The sequence below is a fragment of the Mesocricetus auratus genome, unplaced genomic scaffold (genome assembly GCF_017639785.1).
Source record: "Mesocricetus auratus isolate SY011 unplaced genomic scaffold, BCM_Maur_2.0 Super-Scaffold_4256, whole genome shotgun sequence".
Classification (NCBI taxonomy): domain Eukaryota; kingdom Metazoa; phylum Chordata; class Mammalia; order Rodentia; family Cricetidae; genus Mesocricetus; species Mesocricetus auratus.
Window position 1 is genome coordinate 27,685,828 of NW_024429182.1, and position 5,537 is coordinate 27,691,364.

Consider the following 5,537-nt stretch of genomic DNA (forward strand, 5'->3'; position numbering starts at 1 on the left):
AGCAGCGGGAAAGCCTGCCTGGCTTCATTACCAAACTCATAATTAACAGGAGCAGAAGAGGGGTACAGCAGGGTCCAAGGAAAGACAAGGGCCCCTGGCAATGCTCACGTCTTGAGTCTACTCCCCAAACACTCGAATTTGATGGTGGAAATCAGGAAACTTCCACACTCAACTCTTCCTTCACCTACACCAAAGAAGATCCTGGATATTTTTAGAGGTTGTCAAAATAAAATCAAGTAGATGCCCTGAAATGGTTAAAGTCAATCTACTTTCAGCAACATATGCAGGAAGAAGAGAGGTAATACTGACCAGGTCATAGCAACAGGAGTGGGAGATCCAGAAGGATCTGGAAAGACAGCATTGAAAGGATTTGACCTGAGACTGACTCAGCTCCAGTGAACAGTTCCAAAGACCCAGGCAACTGTGTCTAACAGATGTTTGAGGAGCTGGGACATGGTGCCCAATGCTGCGTGTCACAGAAGCCAGACCCTTGATTACAGGGGAGAATCTGAGAACCAGCGGCTCAGAAGGCCAGTGTGAGCCAGGCCTGCACATAAGGGTCATCCTTGGCCGAGAACCCAGGCTTCTGGATGCCGGTTATGTTTTCCCACAGCCTCTTCAATCATCTACTGGCAGAATGCGGTTCATTATGCTATTTCCAAACCATAAGGAATATGCTAAGTAAAAGTTTGGAAACTTAATGCAATGAAGGTAACCATAATGGTTTCCTCCAGGGTCATAAATCTTATAAATACCATAAGTGAAGGTCTGCCCCAGTTTTAGTGACAAGAAAATAAATAAATACAAATTAAATCTTCCATGCCTCACTGTGGCTCTGGTGCCTGGAACTAGTTGAAAATTTGGGATTTTGTTTTTTTCCCTTGTGAATTAGCTGTCCCCTTCAGGTGGCAAATTCATCTGCAGACACAAACTTCAGTGAATGCCATTCGTTTTCTGAGTTAAGGCAGAGGATGGCAAGCCAGCTTTGACCAGACTTTGCCAGCATGGAGTCACATAATTTATAAGAGAACTACAGAAGATGTAATCTGAAAATTGGCTATATATTTATTTTTCTAAGACACCAGTGTTCTTTAGAGGTAGCAGCACATGATGAAATACAAATGCTTTTGGAGGCAGGGAGGAGCAGACTTCATAAGCAGAAACTGCAGAGGCCATTACAGGGCAGAGATTCCTTTTGACCCAGCAAATATTCATTTTGTGTTCTCCCCCCCCATCCCATGTGTGTGCGTGCATGCGTTTGTGTGTGCGCGCGCGTGTGCACAGCACCAGTGTCCACAGAGGCCAGAAAAGGGTATCAGTTTCCCTGGAGCTAGAACTACAGGAAACACTCTTGACCTCTGAGCTTCTCTCTTGCCCTAGGCCGGTTTTTAAAGTTGTTTCCTCCAGCACCTGACCCTGTGATTGGGCACAGAGTAACTAACCATTGATGGATGGTTCTGGAAACAGGCTGTCTTACTGCTTCATTGTATTGAATCCAATTGCCCTACTTTGGAAATATAAACCAGAGACCTCATCACCACGTGATCCTTCCTAGGCCTGCTGCAGTTGGAAAGGTGATGTGGCCACTTTTGGAAGTGCTGCAGACTGCTGCCAACTTGGGCAGCAAAAGGCTCCAGGAACCCCTAATATCAGTGTCCCCAAAACCTCAGGCTGAGAAGGAAGTGGTCTTCGTTGGAAGAAAGGTGGGGGGAGGGCTGGAGAAATGGCTCAACAGTTGAGCGCTTGCTGCTCTTGCAGAGGATCTGAGCTCAGTTTTCAGCACTCACATGGTGATTCATGACATCTAACTCCAGTTCCGGAAGATCTGATGCCCTCTTCTGACCTCTGCAGACTCCGGTACACATACATGCATTCACACACACATACACACACACACACACACACACAGGCAGGCACGCACTCATGCACGCACGCACGCATGCACATATGCAAGCAGGCATGCACACACTAAAAGATATGTTTGGGGTTAAAGGCTACTTTGTTCCTTCATCAGATTCTAGGTTAGCCAGTCTAAAGCACACATCTTCTGATAGAGACTGTTGTGGTCAATCTTGTCTTTCTTTATTACCAACCAAAAAAGTTTTGAGCAATAGGCCAAATTTAAAAGAATTGTTACACTGTGTTATACAAATTATATTACATCTTGTATCAAATAGAAATGGACAGTAAGATGAAAGAAGTTAGTAATGGGACTTTTCCAGTAGTCTGGAATCCTGTCTCAGACACAAACAGAGCTCTAGTGGCCATCTTGGACAATGTGGCATTCTTGACAGTGGAAGCTGTGAAAGAGGAAGATATATGTACCCTGGTTCTCACTGACATCCAGAGGTGACATACTAAACCCCCGCTATTCTACTCTCATTCCTTGGCTTAGAAGAGTTAAGTCTCTGTCTGGCAGGTCTATCACTAGATGTCTTCTACATAAATAATTTAATTACAATTAGTTCTTCATTGGAGCAGAACTTATGTCATATAATCCCCAACATTATCTTTGAACTAAACAACAAACAAGATGAAAAGGGACTGCGATTGAACACTGGACCCAGGAAGGATAGTCTTCCTCTGTTTCATAAATCTTCTGAGGAATTGAAGAATAACTCAATTTGTCATAAAGTCTGGTATATTTTTTTAAAGTTCATTTTTACATTAGCAAATTCTAAAGTAAATGTAACCAAAATTACATTTTCCCACCATAATTCTGAAGATCTTACCTGTGAAAGTCTGAGGGACCTTATTCAGTGTTAAAATGAAAAGATGAAAAGGAATAGAAGTGGTTTGATATTTCATGTTACTAACAAAGAATAAACGAGGAGGCACCCTTCAGGCCTTGCACTGCAAGAGGCTGGGAGGACTTAGACACAGGAAATAATGTTCTTTAGGCTTCGCTGAAGCATTCATTTTCTCCCTCGGGGATTCATCCACCTTTAGCAAAGTTGCATTACCGATGTGTCTCTTATTATTTTTAATAAGAACAGACATGAAAATTACAACAGCCTCCAAAGAAAAGCTACAATTTCAGGAATCATCAAGGGATTTGGGCTGCTTCTTGTGTTTCTTCTTGTGACCAAAGCGTTGACTCACTTCATTTCAGTTCATGTGTCTCAAAGTCTCGATTTCTATGAAAGGAGAAGAAGGCAGATTTTAAAACTGTGTTGCTGCTATCCCCCACCAGGTTGACTCTTCAAACAGACACAGTAAATACCATGGTAGCCTGGGCTTCTGGCGGTGAACACAGTCTATCTCTCTAGGTCACATGACCGTTTCCTGTAAGAGGCTGGTCTGCACCACTCATGATCCACCTAGGGGTTGAAATGGCAAATATTCTCAACATCAGAACTTTTGGGTCACTTGAGTCTGTGAAAATGACAAACACAAGGGAGAGATCATGTCCCCAGAAGACAAGATTTCATTATCCTCCTTGAAATACAGCTGGCAGGATTATTTATTGCCACTGTGAAATTTCTCAGGAAGTATTCCTAGAAAATGCTGTCCCATGTGTGTCTTCCACATTCCCTCTGATCAGTAGCTGTACGCCGGCCTTTCAAGACTGAATACAATTGGGACCAAAGAATCACCATTTTAAATCTTTAAAATCTGAATATTACTAAATACCTTTCCAGCTGGAACCATGCCACTCCTAAAACCATCCTCAATGTAATGGAAAATTTTTCATATGGCAAGCATCAATTCCAGGGGTCATTTGAAAATCGGAAAGACCTCATTGTCCTTCAGACTTAAGTGTGTTTGTGTGTGCATGTGAACACACACATGTCTTGGTGCATGTGTGAGGGTCAGAGAACCGCCTCAGCTTTTATCTTGTTTAAGGCAGTGTCTCTTCCTTGGTCACTGCTGTGGATAGCAGTATAGCTGGATCATGCGCTTCTGGGAATTCTCCTGCCTCTGATATCAGCATAGGAGCAAGAGAATGATAGGTGCATCCTGCCACAGCCAGCTTTACGTGGGCTCTGGGATTGTAATTCCAATTCTCACAGTTGCACGGCAAGCATTGCACTTAAGGAATCATCCCCACAGCCCACCCGTCTCGTCTTTGTAACCAACCCTTGCAGAGAAGAATCCAGAGTTAAGAGTCATAGAAAAAAGGCAGGCCTGGGCTTCCCTGACCACAGAATTTAGACAAATAGAGCTACTGCAACAGTTCATACCATGTGTGAGTATGGAGGGCTAGGTAAGATGCAAGGAGAGCACTCAGCAAGGAGTTTGAGCACGCAGGAGGCACTCACAAGGAGTTTGAGCACGCAGGAGGCACTCACAAGGAGTTTGAGCATGCAGGAGGCACTCGATAAGCCCTTGCTTGGCCACCATTCCTTCTTCTCTCCAGCAGACAGGACTCTGGGAAGAATCAGTGGAGGACAAACTCAGAAATTCTTGGAACTATTGCCAAACAGAGAGTAACTAGGGCCTCTGTGGGTTCTGGCTATTCTGAGAAGCCACAGTTGGTCCAAGTGGGTAAGCCAGGCATAAAGCCTGGGTCTGGGCTCTGAGACCTAGCACAGGAACTGAAAGCTACAGCTGGCAGAGGAATGCCTGCTTCCTGTCTGGGTCTACCGTGCCTCTCAGAGTAACTACACTCTTTTAATTAACTCTAAAAATTGAAATAGAATTACATCACTTTCCTCCCCCCTTTATTCCCTCCAGGCCCTTCCAAGTACCCTCTCTCCAGCACTTTCCATGACCCCCCAAGTTGATAGCATCTTTTTCTTTTGTCATTACTATTCCATACATACATGTGTGTATTATGTGTTTACACAAATATATATAAATACAATCTGCTGAGTCGGTTTTTGTTATTTGTGTGTATATGGTCTCAGAGCTAATCACTCTACATTGAACAACCAATAAAGGCCTCATCTCTGGGAGAGGCTAATTCCTTCTCTTCCAGCAGTCATTGGTTGCCTCTAGTACTTTGCCTAGTGGTAGGAATCCATGAGATTTCCTCCCTTCCACACTCATTTTTAGAAGATACTGTTTCATGGAAGACTTCCTGGTATTCTGGCTCTTACAATCTTTCTGGCCCCTCTTCCAAAACCATAAATGCAGGAGCTGTGATGTAGATGTATCCATTAACATTAGGCTGCCGGGTGGTGGTGTCACACGCCTATAATCCCTGCACTCTAGAAGCATCGACTCTAGAAGCACCAGCCTGATCTATAGAACAAGTTCCAGGAAAGACAAGGCTGCACAGAGAGACCCTGTCTTTAAAACAAACAAACAAAAAAAAAAAGAGCAAAAACCCCAAATAACAAGGTTGGGCTCCCCTGTAGTTCTCTGCACTGTGTCCATTTTCTTTAAAGAGAAGCTTCTCTGATGAGGGGTGGCAGCTGTACTCATCCAGGGAAGGCAGCTCGTGCATAAAGAGACTGTCACTTATGTTCTCCTACCAGACATGCATAGCAATGGTTCATATGTGATGGTAAGCCAGAGGTGCATAAAGAATGGTCCTGTAAGATGACAGGACAGGAGTCATTCTAGAGAAGGAGTTCATGGAGGCATTAACT

General features: G+C 43.9%; 1 long non-coding RNA gene across 1 annotated transcript; it reads right to left on the reverse strand.

The window, feature by feature from the left end:
• Nucleotides 1-2,070: 2,070 nt before the first annotated feature.
• LOC106021020 lies at nucleotides 2,071-4,493 on the reverse strand. The gene is made up of 4 exons (XR_005877154.1): nucleotides 4,185-4,493; nucleotides 3,224-3,320; nucleotides 2,733-3,137; nucleotides 2,071-2,300 (listed from the first exon to the last, which is right to left on the reverse strand). It is a non-coding gene; the product is annotated as an uncharacterized LOC106021020 (long non-coding RNA).
• Between the last annotated feature and the right edge of the window lie 1,044 nt (nucleotides 4,494-5,537).